The sequence below is a fragment of the Dermacentor albipictus genome, chromosome 7 (genome assembly GCF_038994185.2).
Source record: "Dermacentor albipictus isolate Rhodes 1998 colony chromosome 7, USDA_Dalb.pri_finalv2, whole genome shotgun sequence".
In the NCBI taxonomy this organism is placed as follows: domain Eukaryota; kingdom Metazoa; phylum Arthropoda; class Arachnida; order Ixodida; family Ixodidae; genus Dermacentor; species Dermacentor albipictus.
In genome coordinates, this window is record NC_091827.1 from 89,176,943 (window position 1) to 89,191,680 (window position 14,738).

General features: G+C 51.2%; 1 long non-coding RNA gene across 2 annotated transcripts in view; it reads right to left on the reverse strand.

Annotated features, from left to right (window-relative positions):
• The window catches only part of LOC135916783 (uncharacterized), a 53,796-nt gene that overhangs the window by 31,115 nt on the left and 7,943 nt on the right, over positions 1-14,738 (reverse strand). For both annotated transcript variants that reach the window (XR_010569065.1, XR_010569064.2), the window contains exons 2-3: positions 4,301-4,507; positions 483-690 (exon numbers count right to left, since the gene is read on the reverse strand). This is a non-coding gene — a long non-coding RNA (uncharacterized lncRNA). The remainder of the gene's footprint in view (positions 1-482; positions 691-4,300; positions 4,508-14,738) is intronic.

The window sequence follows — 14,738 nt, forward strand, 5'->3', positions numbered from 1 at the left end:
ACGTGCGTTTTTATGCAGTGTTAGCTAACCCCCTCATAACTGATTCATGATATTGGAAGCTTTCAGTACGTTCCGTTCTCTTCTTACACAGTGAGAGAAATTTCAGGGGAGTATAAATACCGCATAGTGAATTCGGAAGGATGACCTGGTCGTTAGCTAGTTTATTTACACCGGTTAGTTTATTACACAGGCACTTGTGATACTACATTTTATAAAAAATTGCAAAGCGAAAAAAATTACGCCGAGACGAGAAGGTTACCAAGTTTACGCTGAATTTCATTGTCGCATTGTTTGCATTGTGGCTGTACTTCAAGAGCGTAGAGAGAACCAACTTATTTTTAACTACACGTTAAGGTTCAACTAGACAGGTTTCCTTAACGACGGATCGTGTTAGAATTTGGATAAAGTAAGCTTTTATATTCATAACAATGTGAATGATGGTTACTTATTTCGTGATGAACTTCTCACTATAAGAAACTTACTCGCATTCCATGAGACACATCGACAGGCTGGTGAACAAGTTTGAGTCTAGTGGTGCTGGAGGTCCACAGAACTTAAAAGGCTTGCACGCCCTCGAACGGATGTCATAGTAATACGCATCCAATTTGTAGTTTCGTTGTCTCCAGCTTCGAGTCTTTACTGTCTCGCATCCGGCAGGGTGAGGTTTTGCACAGAATGCAGCTGCTTCACCTGCATAGTTGCAACGGAGAAATGGATACGTTTCATTCGGAGACTCAGCTGTCTGCGCGTGCCGCCTTGGTTGAAAATGGTCGAACCAAGTTGTAAACCACGTAATATAAGTGCGTAAGTAGACTGCAGTACTTGAGCTTTAATAGTTACTGTAACGACCTGTAGGTGACGGCTTCTTGGTGACTAGAAACTGCAGCTCTTCGAGAATCGGAAAGTATGGTTTGTACATATTCCGACAACACTGCTTCCCCGACCTCTTCCGACAAAGAAATAAAGACCATTATAATGTGACAGGCAGAGCACTTAAACGCACAAAAGGTTTTATAAAACACAGGGATAAATTATCTGACGGCGTCTGTAATAAATATCATACAGAGTATTCTAATGCTAACTGGCAGTTATCATTCAGACTGACATTACGTGCTGATAAACATACTTGTTCAGCATATTGCGCATGTGGAACTCTTGTAAAGAATTGTAGACGTTATCCTTTGCCAACACAGGCTTCGTCAAAACGGTTCCGAGTTGCATGGTTTGTGAAGAAAAAGAAGCATAGCGGGCGAAGGGAACGAGCACGGTGAAAGAAAAACCAATGGGCCCTATAAAGAGAAGCTATTGCAATTTCTTTCTTTTCCAAATTTACCACTTGACCTCCAGGATTCCACAAAAATATGTCGGGCAAACCAAACAAAGCTATTTCAACGTGTATTTTCCGAATTTGCCACTAGCCCTCCAGGACTCGACAAAAATGTGTCGGGCAACCAAAACTTAGCTATTACAATTTGTTTCTTTTCCAAATTTCCCACTAGCCCTCCAGGATTCGATAAAAATGTGTCGGGCAACCAAAACTAAGCTATTTCAATTTGTTTCTTTTCTAAACTTGCCACTAGCTCTCCAGGATTCGACAAAAATGTGTCGGGCAACCCATGCTTAGGTATCGCAATTTGATTCTTTTCCAAATTTGACCCTAGCCCTCCGGGATTCGACAAAAATGTGTTGGGCAACCCAAACTAAGCTATTGAAATTTGTTTCTTTTCAAATTTGCCACTAGCCCTCCAGGATTCGACAAAAATGCACTGGGCCACCCGAACGTCGCCTGCGTATCACGCGACGTCAGGAAAACCGCAAACACTGGCCATCCGATATAACGTGCACACACTTATCATGCATGATTTGGCCGAACAAAAGAAGGATATCTGTTTCTGATTCTACAAATTTTTCATCATTTCCTTTCCTGTGTTGGTCAAGGCTGTGCCAAATTCGCCAATATGTCAGGTATAGTCACAGAAAACTGCGAAAACTCACCAGGTAAAAGTGTCGTACACGCAACAGAAACGCATTAATATGCGCAACGAAACTAAATGTTTTTCTTTCGGAATAGCCTGAGACTTCTATTTTCCCAAAGCAACAAATGATGGTAGCCCGCCTACTCAGGGCAATCGGCGATTACGGGTATCTCTGAATATAATGAGAATTGTTGCGTGAAACTACTGCGTTGCCGAGCTGTTTCCGCACGTATACGACATTGTTCTGCCAACTCTTCGTCGCAGAGCATCTTTTTAGCGGCATTTTTAACCTTCGCTACGAACTCCTAACGACCGCGAGCAACATACCTAGGTCCAAGCTGTTATAGAACATGGGCCACTGGGTCGGGCTAGAAAGTATGATGACGACGGCTTGACAAGAGTTAGATCGCGAAGCTAGAACTACCCCTGAGGGATCACGACCACGAGCACCTACGTGATTGCCAATGAACTTGGATTGCTTGGTCAGTGTAAAAGGATAGACTAAAATTAAATTGTGGGGTTTTACGTGCCGAAGCTAAGATCTGATTATGAGGCACGCTGTAGGCAGGGACTCCGGAAATTTGAACCACTTGACTGACCGACCGACCGACCGACCGAACAGGCCCAAACGGCTGAAGTAGTTAAAAATGCTTATGCTTTGGAAACTTTGAAGGAGAAAATGCTACCTGCTTTCATAGCTAGCTATAGTGACTTCCTATAAGCTAACAGTGCGTTTGATTGGGCTGCGCAGACAACGCTGTCCATACTGCCTGGTGTTTGCCTCGCATGTTACGTAAATTTGACCTTAGGAGAGTGAAATAAGCTCAAAGTGGAATAGCTTGGCGGTATATGGTCCAAGACCACTACATTTACATGATTCCTCTTGCTCGATTCTATTCCTTTATCGTCATCTTGCTTTCTTTAGAGCGCTGCTTGGACGACTGACTAGGGAGTTCAAGAATAGCATTGGGATATAATCGCTGTAAGATTCACTGGCCAGGTCTTGTATTCGTGCTCGTTTTTGCGCTAGTCTACCCTTTTCCCCAGCACAGGGTAGCCAACTGGCCCTAACGCTGGCTAACTTCCCTGTTTTTCCTTCACTTTAGTCTCTTTCTCCCTCTCTCGTCGTATGGATCGCTTGAGCGCTATAACGTAAAATTTTCCAAGCCTTTTCTATTTCGTTTCTGCAATCAGCCCTTCACAATCGGTCAAACTGTTTAGGGTCACACCCACATCGCCTGTCAGTCCCGTGATGTCACAAAAAAAAAAACGTGACAACTCCTCATGTTACATGACGTGTACACATCGATTATGCAGGACTATACCAAACAAATAAAGACTAACCATTTCCGATTCTGCACTTTCTTTGCCATTAGCCATCCGCTATTGTTCGAAAGTTTTCTGGCTGCGCTCACTTAGCATCTCTATCACGCGATGTAAAAAAAAAAGTAAAGCGATAACTTAGCACGTCAGTGATGTGTACGCAGCATTTATGGATTAATATGCCGAACAATATCGATTACTTCTCCGGAATAGCCGGAGACTGTCCCAATCTAAAAAGAATAAAAGGTGCGTGCCTACCAATCACTCGGACATTGGCTACTGGGAGATGCCGGTGAGTATACAGTTATTGGCCTTTAATAAACATTTTGACGCCGGCATAAAACGTTCTCACGTCTTTTCGGCACGTTTAAGATATCGCACTGCCAACACTTCTTCGCCGAGGTTCCGTTTTAGTGGCATTTTAACTTTTCATTTCACGCTGTCGCTATTGTCGATCAACCACGGCAGACTAAGAAAGAAAAAGTGTAACAATCGCAGGCACCGGCCCCACCCTTCTCATATGATTATATGATTTCATAGCGCTGCTTCGGCTCCACCGACACCTTATCCACTGCTGCATGCTCCTCGCCTCTTCTCGGCCAATTTGACAGGAAAAACCTGTCACGATAGGCAATGTTATTCGTTCTGAAAGCAAACAAAAGTGGACTCCTATAAGCGCGGATAGCGTTTTATTTGTCGGGTAAAACGACGCTGCGGATCACCGCTCGATGCCTGCGTCGGTTGTTACGTGAGTTTAGCGTCAGGAGATCGCCTTTCAAGCGTCAAAGTACTTGACGTTGTTCTTTTCAGTGCTACTTCTGTGTTTCTCTCTAGAAATAATAATGAGGGCCTGTCTTCAGAAAAAACGTCTTACGCCAGACTTGTTCGTAAGAGGAAACTTCAGCTGGGCATATTAGCGAAAGCGGCCTGCTAATTGCAAAGAGCACTTTCGAATGAAAATCTTCGTGAATGCGGAAAAAAATAGCATCCCAAATACGTACCTTCGTTGCAGTTGAGTGCGCATGCGTAGCGTGTTTCGTACACGCCTCTGGAAAGGCAGCCATTCCAATAAAACTTTTGACACATTTTCGCGGTTTTGTTGAAGAAGTACTTGTTTATATTTGCGGTGCAGTCCCCCACTGGTTCCATAAGTGGCTCCTCACAACTGTAGCTCCACAGTTTTCTTAATAGCTTGAGTGCCATCGGATCTGAAGTAAATGAACCAAGATTAGCTGTACTGCATCATACCAATAACGCACATGTAAGAACAACACCTACCGATTAATGTGTGTACGAAAAATAATAAAAATTAACTCCGAGTCGTGAAGAACCAGTGTGTCTATTCTGCCACCCCTCAGAACCACAGGTGCCCGAAATGAGTCCGGGGCCCTGCACTGAGTCGTCCGAAATGGCAATTTTCTACATTCCACACGTAAAAGTGTAGAAAAATTATGCTACAAATGCTATTATTTTCTTAAGAGCCCTGGAAAACCACGCTAAAATTACAGATTCTGCGAATTACATGTGAATAAATTCATCTCTCAAGGTTTAGTTATAAGCTACGAGTTGTGGCGAGATGCTAGAGCTTCAAAAAAAAAGAACATAATTTAGGAAAAAAGTGTGTCTCGTTATATTCAGTAGGCACGAAAACGGTAAAAAGCCCTCGAAATTTACCTCGTGTATTGACGTGTATTGCAGTTATTGTTGAAGTGACTGCGAGATATGAACCTCCATGCCACAAATTATGTTATCTTTTCAGTGTAGTATGTTTCATGTAAACACGAAATAAACTACCCCCAAAGGGCGCCTCTCTGCGAATCAAGCTCCACAGGTGTTGATTTTTGCGTGACGTTAAATATATTTTACACTTGAAAAACTACACAACCATGTCCTCATTCACTACTACTCTGGAAGTATGACTGCCACCAACCAAATGAATCGGCTTGTTTCCTTTATTTTTTGGGGTAGCACACGGGATAGGGCTAGCCCTTCTTTCCATGCGATGTGAAAGGGTGCGCGAGCTAGAAGTCGGACTGATCCGCGCAACCTGTTTCATAGTTACACTGTGATTTATGTCATGTGTTCATAAATCGTCGAGTGATTCTCTAGTTTCGTGTATATATTCTATACTGAAGTGGCAAACACCGAGGCCTTCAGGGATTAAACAAAGCTGTACAGAAGCTGTTTCCTGTAGTGAACAGAGGTGTACCCCCGAACTGAATTTTTTAATGCGTAAGCATTTATATGCCTACCCAACGAGTAAACCCGTCTGTCTGTCCATCCATTCGTCTCTCCACTTGTCTCATAAGACGATCGCTTTCAAGACAGGGCGCTGAGCAGCGAGCGAATCAGACCCTTCGGGCTGCCTCACACTTCAATACAAACTAAGCGGCGAGAACCCAGTGCCCAAGAACCTATGAGCACTCGGCGCACTGTGTCCCCACGGCAGATCGCTTTCAAGATAAGGCTCACGTGCCCGCGCCATCCACAGCCACCATCAGAGTTCATCACGGATGATTATGGTGCGCACTGAGAGGAGCCATCCTCATCGGCGACGCCTATGCGTGAGGTCTACGAAACGTGACGCTGTTCAGTTACGTCACGCACTACATCGTGCCAGTGTTCATCTTCCGCGAAGCAGCGGCATCATCCAAATGCACCATCATAGAATATGAAGATAAAGAATAAAGGCAAGAAGAAGAACCAAATAAGAGAGCGTATATAAATAATGTCGTCTATGCTTGCTTCCTTCACAAATTATCTCTCGTCATTCGATCCGACGTCCACGTCCTCTGGCAGTTATCTTGAACACGAGTGGACATTGCTACTGATGACCACTTCGTCGTCTTACGCTGGTCTCAGTTAGCATTTTCGGTGTTGCAACCGGGTTTTTCTGTTTCTCTATTCTGCGGTGTTTTCAGCAATTATGCCAAACACGGCAGCCTACGCCAAAGAAACAGCAGGTGATAAGTAGGAAGTGCTTACGCATCATTTAGATAACTCCGACAGGAGATTCAGCACGTATTTTGTTTCCTTGTTGGGCGTCATGGAGCTTGGCTGGGCTTGTAGGAAGAACTTCTCCACTAAATCACTTGCCTCGTTTGACTGCCAAATTTACTGGAGGCCTTGACACAGTGGTCTGCCGCGGCAGGCTATCTTTCTGCGCAAATACAACTCATGCACTCTCAACGTGCGGACTTTAAGATGCTTCGGAGAAATGGTTTCATCACTACAAATTACGTATGCGTGCGATAGTGCTACAACAGAAAAGGGTTAACGTATACCTATACCCGCTCCCTTAGGCGTTCTTAAACAGCACACACGAGTCTCCAACTTATACGCATTTGTTTATATACGCAGCAGCAAGGCTTAGCTGCAGGGATTTTCCATTTTGTCGCTTCTTCACAGTGGTCTTTTCAGTACATTAGCATTTACACAACGTAACATGCTCTTATCTTGTCAGCCTTCTTCGTATACACATGTGGAAATGAAGCGGTTCGATGGAATTGACGCGATTGTGCACTGGGCGCCACGAAAAAAAATCGGGGCGTGGTACGTACATGACGCAATCATCGTCACGCAAGTTTTCTGGGCGAGATAGAGCAGACAGACAGACAGACAAGAAACTTTAATTGGTCCGAAGGGACTACGTTGTCGTAGTCGCGGGCCGCACCCGCGCCGGGGGCGGAAGACCGTGATCTTCAGCCCTGGCGCAGGCCCTTTGGACAGCCCGAAGTTGGACATGATGGTTGTCGCTCTTGACGGCTTCATCCCAATCTTCTTGCCTGTTGAAAGGCGAGTGGCGCAACACAGAACATTGCCACAGCATGTGGTTCAAAGTGGATCGTTCCTCGCCGCAGTCTGGGCAGCGGGGATCCACACCCGGAGTGTAGTGGCTCAGCTTTGAGCGAGACGGAAAGGAGCCCGTCTGCAGCATTCTCAGCACCGATGCCTCGGGTCTGCCTAGCTTCGGGTGAGGAGCCGGAAACTGTCTGCGTCCCAGCTGGTAGTGAGCAGTTATCTCGTGGAAAGTTAGCAGCGGGTCCGTGGTTCGGTCGATCCCCTGCGAAGCTGGGCCCCTCGGACCGGCGCGGTTGATGAGACCTCGCGCCTGGTCGTGGGCCAGCTCATTCGGGTTGATCGAGCCAGGGGAGACGTTCCGGCCCATGTGAGCCGGGAACCAAGTGATGACGTGACGGGCCGTGCCTGTCTTGCGGGTCCTCAGCACTGCTGCAGCCTCCGCCGAGACCGAGCCGGCGAGAAAGGCCATCGCCGCCGACCTGGAGTCTGTGAAGATATGCGTGCGCCCGGGTTCGCACAGAGCCAGCGCCACTGCGACTTGCTCTGCGACGGACGCCGTCGAGCGCTGTATAGACGCCGCATTCAGGATCTTGCCCTGGGGGTCAACCACCGCAGCCACGTAGGAGTTTGATCCCGGATACCGCGCCGCGTCGACAAAGGACGCGAGCTCTGGGTGCTACAGAGCAGTCTTGATGAGTGCTCGGGCTCTGGCTGCGCGCCGGGCCTCGTTATGCTGTGGATGAACGTTCCTCGGGAAGGGGGAGACTCGAAAGGCGTCCCTTTCACCCTCGCAGAGCGGGACTGCGCACGACTCCTCGGCCATGGCTGCCAGACCCGCCATCTCGAGTATTCGACGGCCGGCCTTGGTGGTAGAGAGGCGAACGATCTGTGCCGTTTTCTGTGCTTCGACCACTTCGCTCAGGGTGTTGTGGACCCCGAGTTGCATCAACTTCTCCGTGCTGGTCGTCACGGGGATGCCGAGGACTCGTTTAATGCTCTTCCTCATGAGTGCGTCGATCTTGTTCTCCTCCGACCGCGACCAGCTTAGCGCAGAAGCCACGTAGTTGATATGGCTCATGAGGAAGGCGTGGTAGATCCTTATGAGGTTGGCTTCGCTGATGCCCCCTTTCCTGCTCGTCACTCGCGAAACGAGTCTGAGCATATTCTCCGTCTGTGCGCTCAGGCGCGCGATCGTTTGCGCGTTGCTGCCCTTTGCATTGAGGACCAGTCCGAGCACCCTGAGAGAATCCACCCTCTGGATGCGCTGACCCGTCTTCGTTCTGAGTTCGATTGGTACGTGGTCCAGCGTCGTGTCGAACTTGCGGCCTTTTCTGTCGGGCCGATACAGCAAGAGTTCCGACTTGGTCGGCGAGAGGACCAGTCCCGTGCCCTCGAGGAATTCTTCCGTGACGTGCAATGCCTCTTGCAGGGCCCGCTCCACCGCTGCGTCCGACCCACCGCCGCACCAGACGGTGATGTCCGCGTAGAGAGCGTGATTAAGATTGGCGGCCCCGATTCGGTCGAGTCGGACTGATAGGTCTCCCATGGCGATGTTGAAGAGCAGTGGAGATAACACCGCACCCTGCGGCGTGCCGCAGGCTCCCAGCGCGTATCCGTCCGACTTGATCTGGCCCAACTTGATCGTGGCCTTGCGATCCCTTAGGAAAGAGCTCACGTACGCATGGAAGCGTTCGCCAAGGTTCAGTCTCGTCACAGAGTCGAGGAGGTGCTTGTGTTTGACCGTGTCGAAGGCCTTGGCGATGTCCAGCGCCAAGATGCCTCGGACGTCTCTCGTTACCACGTCGACTATCTGCCTCTTGATCAGCAGCATGACCTCTTGAGTGGACAGCGAGGGTCTGAAGCCGACCATATTCGGTGGGAGGAGGTGTCGTTCCTCGACATGTCTCGATATTCTGTTGTGGATGACATGCTCCGCCACCTTGCCAACGCACGACGTGAGCGAAATGGGTCGCAGACTGTCTATGGCTGGTGTCTTGCCCGGCTTCGGAATTAGGATCACCGTGGCTTCCTTCCAGGCATCCGGTACGATGCCGGACTCCCAGACGTCGTTGATTTCTTTAGTGAGCAGTTCGATCGAGCCGTCGTCCAGATTTCGAAGGAGTCTGTTCGAGATCCATCCGGCCCGGGCGCCGATTTTCCCTTGAGGCCTTGAAGGGCCGCTCTGACCTCCGAGACGGAGAAGGGGGAGTCGAGCTCCTCGTCCGCTTTGCCGCCATAGGCCGGGTAATCTTCTGGTCCGGACTGCTCGATGGGGAGGTAGCGACGCGCCACTTCGTCCATCACTTCGTTCTTAGATGCGCCTTCGCTATTGAGCTTGTGGACCAGCCTATCGATGGCCAGAGTGTGGTTTCTCTTGGACTGTGTGTCGTCCAATAACTGCTTGAGGAGGTTCCACTTGCCTCCCACACGCATCTGGCCGTCGACCGACGCACAAACTTCGTTCCATTGCTGCTGGCCGAGCTCTTTGCAGTGCGATTCGATCTCGCGGTTGAGGGCCGTGATCCTCCTCCGGAGGTTGCGATTCAGCTTCTGCGTCTTCCATCTGGCCGTGAGGGAATTCTTGGCTTCGAGCAGGTGCGCCAATCGAGCGTCCATGCGGTCGACCTTGAGGTCCGTTTCAACGGTCCTGGTGACCGCAGCTACGTCCCTCTTGAGCTGCGCTGCGAGGTCCGCAAACGAGTCGTATTTTTCGTGGTCATCCTGCCTTCGCTTTCGGAAGGCGTCCCAGTCGACTATTTCGAAAGCCCTCTGCGGGGCCGCGCTGACCGGTAGGGAGATTTCCACGATGTAGTGGTCACTGCCCAGGTTCTCTTGTAAGTTGTGCCACTCCGCTCCCGGCGCGTTCTTGACGAAGGCCAGGTCGGGGGTGGTGTCTCTCGAGACCGAGTTTCCCATGCGCGTGGGGTAATTGGGGTCGGTTATCAGTTCCAGGGAGCTGTCAGTCACTGCCTGCAGGAGTCTGCAGCCTTTGGGAATGCTTCTCACATAGCCCCAGGCTTCGTGCGGCGCGTTGAAATCTCCAGCCATAACAAGCGGCGTCTCCCTCGCCTTAGACGATGCCTTGGTTGTTAGGCTGTAGAAGGTCTGCCGGTTGTCCCTAGGAGAGCTGTACACATTGCCAACGTAGACGCTGTTCTTCAGCCAACTGTTGGGTATGAGCTCGACGAGCAACGTTTCCAGTTTGGTGTTGCCAAGACAGATCGTGCTCCTGGAAGGCGCACTTCTTTGCAATAAGTATAGCGATGCCGAGCCCGCTCTCCGCCAACGAGGACACAGCTCGGTATCCCTGGAGGGAAATAGTTTCCATTCCTGTTTCCTGTAGTAAAATGACGTGGGGCCTCTCTTGCGGCTCCCGGGCCTTGATGAACTGCACCAGTTGAGGCCTGCGCCTCCGGAAGCTGGCGCAGTTCCACTGCCACACGATGAGCTTACTATCCGGTCTGGCCATGGCTGGGCATGTTGGACCGGAGGTGGGCTGGGGTGCCATCTTGCTCGTCAGACCCCGACAGCTGATCGTCCTGTAGCATTTCGCTGGACACCGCCTCCGGCCTGGCGGCGTCGCCGTAGTGTAGGTCACATCGCTTGGCAAGCTCGTTCTCAAGCAGTTGCACTCTGAGTAGAAGGGTCTGGTTACTCTGTACCAGCTCGGCAAAAGATTTTTGCATGCGGTCCAAGGACCTCTGCATGGCAGCCTCCGCCGTGCTCACATCCTCAACCGTAGCGTGGGAGGAGGTGGCTCTGCGCTTGACCGCCCTTGCTGTGGCCCCATCTTCCGTAGACGTTTGCCTTGCCGCGGCCGCTTGGATGGCGCTGGCGTTGCGGAAGGCCTCAAAGTCGGCCTTCATTCTCTGAATTTCCTCCTTGAGACTGGCGTTTTCGCTCATCAACTGCGCGATCCTGGGATCGCGCGCCCGCTCGCTCTCCTGTGCGGCGGCGTGTTGCGTCCGGCCCGTCTGCGTCGTCTGTTTCACTCTGTCGGCCCAGGTGGGACCTCCTGCGATGCGCACCTTGGACTTCGAGCGGCCCCTAGATTGAGAGCGCCCTCGTTGCACGGAGCGCCCACGTGAGCGGGAGCGCGTTCTAGAGCGGGAAAGACTGCGCGAGCGGGAGCGTCCCCTCGAAGAGCTCCTCTTCCGTAGCGCTGACGTCAGTGCCTGGCTCACCTCACGTGCCGCGTTCGCACCCTTCTTGGCGTTGCCAGTTTTCTTCCGCCGACGCCTTCGGCGTCTCTGCCTGACGACATACGGCGTTTGGAGGCGTTGCTCGCACTTACGATCAGCCGTTGGGTGAGGGCCTCCGCATATGCCGCATTTCGCCTCACACTGGTGGCCTTCAGTGGGGGACGCGGCTCCGCATCCCCTGCACTTCTTAACACTCGGGGTCGGGCATACATCGGCCCTGTGGCCCAGTTCCCCACAACCGTAGCACACGTCAACTTGCCTTCTGTATAAAGAGCAGGGCAGCATGCCCGCTCCACACATGACAAAGTTCGGCACCCTCAGTCCGTCGAACAGGACGATAACCGTGGTGGTGGTCTTGATGCGACGCACCTCCAACGCGGTGGGGTTCCGCTGGTGTACGATCATGGCGCGGAGCTGAGCGTCGTTGAACTCGATGTCGACTCCCACACCCTTGCACGTATTGTCCGAGGCGGCCATGTACGCGGCCACTTCAAAGACCCCTTCGCGCAGGTGGATCTGCTGAACCATCGCGTAAGCACGCGCGTTCCTTTCTTCTGGCGTTGAGACGACGTAGATGTTCTGCACGTTGTTTGGGCAGACGATGTCTTCGCCAACCTCGTTGGGTGAAAGCGCCGCCGCCATAGCCAGCGCTTGTGCCACTCTAATAGTGCTGATCTTTTTCACGTCGAGACCACCCCTTGGCCTAACGATGATTCGAATATGGTCCCGTGGCAGTCTCGGGAGCCTTGAGGCTGCGGCCAGCTTCTTCAGCGCGTTCCGCGGGGCTGCCGTGCGGCGGCCGCCCCTGCCGCCTCCCTGCTGTACCGGGCTCGGCGTCGACTTGGAAGTTTCTTGCCTTGCCTTCTTAGTCTTGCCCGTTGCCGTGGTCCAGCCGGGGCACCTTGCTTCTTCGGGGGTGATTTCTACCCCCTCCACCATCTCGACTTCGGGCATGATGCCCCACCACACCGGAGTTAGGCCAAGGCCTAGCCCGTACTTCTCACCAGCGTTAACCCGTTAGGGTTAGAACCGCCCGGCGTCGCGAAAAGTTCAAGGTCGTTTAAAAGTTCGAGAAAAGCACCTACCGATATAATTCCGGTATCGGCTTGATCCCCGCAACAAACTGCGTCGAATGAAGCACAATGTTCAGGCGTTTTCGCGGACTGTACCACCGAAAACATTTGAGCAAACGGGAGCCGATGTTTGCGCGTCCGCACTTCTCGGCGCCCCCTGGCGGTCAGATAGAGCAGCTTTGCCGTTTCGTATTAGCTTCGTGTATTGTGCTTCGGCAGCAGTGCCGTCATTCAGCCTGGAGACACCCTTTGACCCTCTTAGCGGCGAAAGCGCCGGCACCATATTGGTTCTCTTTGGCGTGGCCGTGTGCTGCTGTTTGCGCTTCCTGGACGCCATTCTTCTGTGCTTTTGGCTATACGGTTGGGGAAACAGCTTTGTGTGTGTGGGGCGGGGGGGGGGGGGGGGGGTATGTGCACGGGTGTGCGTGTTTTGCACGCGTGTGAGCGTTCGTTTGTGTGCCCGTATGTAGCTACGTGTCAGTATGCGCGTGCTACATGTGTGCGTGTGTGTGTGTACGAACACACAGGGTGCACGTGCGTGTTCAAATACAGAGCGTGTAAGTGTATGCTTGTGTATATGTGCGTGCGCGTGTGCGCGTGCTTGCGCGTGTACAAATGCACAATGTGTAGAAGCGCGTTTTTGTGTATGTACGTGCGTGTATAAATAAGAAATGTGTAGAAGCGTGCTTGTGTGTAGGTGCGTGTACAAATACGTAGTGTTCAGGTGCGTTTTAGTGTATGCGAGCGTACATATACACAGTATGTAGGAGCGTGTTTGCGCGTATGTTCGTGCGTGCACATATATACAGCGCGTAGTAGCGCGTTTTTGTGTGTGCACGTGCGCCTACAAATGCGCAGTGTGTAGGTGCGTGTTTGTGTGCCTGTGCATTTAGAAATATGCGTTTAGGTGCGTGCGTACGTACTCGTTATTGCGTGTACAAATGTGCAGTGTGTAGGTGTGTTTTTATGTGTGCGCGTGTACAAGTATGTTACGCGTAGGTGTGCGTTTGCATGTATGTGCGTGTATGAATATACGTGTGTAGGAGCTCGTTTGTACGTATATGCGTATACAAATGCGTAGTGTGCACGTCATGCTACCTTGCCCGACTGCTCTAGAATCTAGTGGGGACGCTTCAGAGTAAGCGCGGCAATTTTGATGCGATCGCTTTAGTAAACCCGAGCTTGGAAACGTAAATTGCGGTCCAAGTAGCACGATGTCATAAAGGAGAGTGCACAGGCCTACTTTCTAGGAGGCGACGATTTAGCCAAGTGGGTAGGACACTCGGATTATAAGCCTGAGGTCTTAGGTTGGAAGGCTCGAAACTCACTACAGCCAACGTTTTTTTTTTCTATCGAGTATTTTTTCATATTCATTTCTTTATAGCGATTACCGAGGGGAAGTTAGAACGCAGGCGAGAGCTTGCACGTACTAGGAACGCATTGATTGTTGGCAGCCCGGTTTAGAGGAGGCAAGGAAAACACGTTTTGGCAGGTTCAGAAGGGAAAGTCGACTGGCTTTATTCCACAGTAAAGGCAGGTTTGCCTAATGGCTGCGGTGGCACCCCTCTCGCGCACCCACCTCCCTTCTAAGAAAGAACAAAAAGAAATGACCTCCACGTGGAGGCCAGGCGAGGTAACTGAACTTCCTAGAAGCGGGAGACTTTGTATAGTGACGGACGGTAGCCACAGACGCTCACATAAAATGCCGGATGCTTGGTGTAAATGGAGGAAGGAATGAAGCGTTAATGTTCAAGACAGGCTGGTTTCACGCGGCCGCACGGCAATATAAAGTTATTAGCAGCGTACTTCAATCTTTGCGGTATTCCCAGAAAGCGAAACCACACGAAAGGGGCCTGCATAGGAAGGAGTCAACGGTGGCTTCATTTAGTCGCGCAGCAGAAAGACGTGCGTGGTTGTGTTCATTGTCGGAAAACTAAACACAGGCTGCCCGTTGGATATACGTGGGGGTGTAGGTCGAAGCTGGTCGAGCCAGGAATGTAGCATCTCTAAGTGGTGCGTGGCCCCTGGCGGGGTGCCTTGCTGGGTGTCGAAAAACTGGCCTGAAACGCGGATTGCTGGTCCATAGAGCATCTCGGCTGCGCTGACTCCGAGCTCATCCTTGATTGTTGTTCACAGCCCCGGTAATAGTAGGGGTAGCCTTTCGACCCAGTTACGTCTGTCGAGCATGGCGGTGAATGATGCCTTCTGTTATCGCTGGAGACGCTCGACCATGCCGTTGCTCTGTGGGTGGTAAGCCGTGGTGTTATGAAGGCGTGTACCGAGCAGTCTCGCGAGGGCAGGAAAAAGTAAGCTTTAGAATTGTCGGCCTCGTTCAGTAGTTATTCGCAACGGATGACCATACC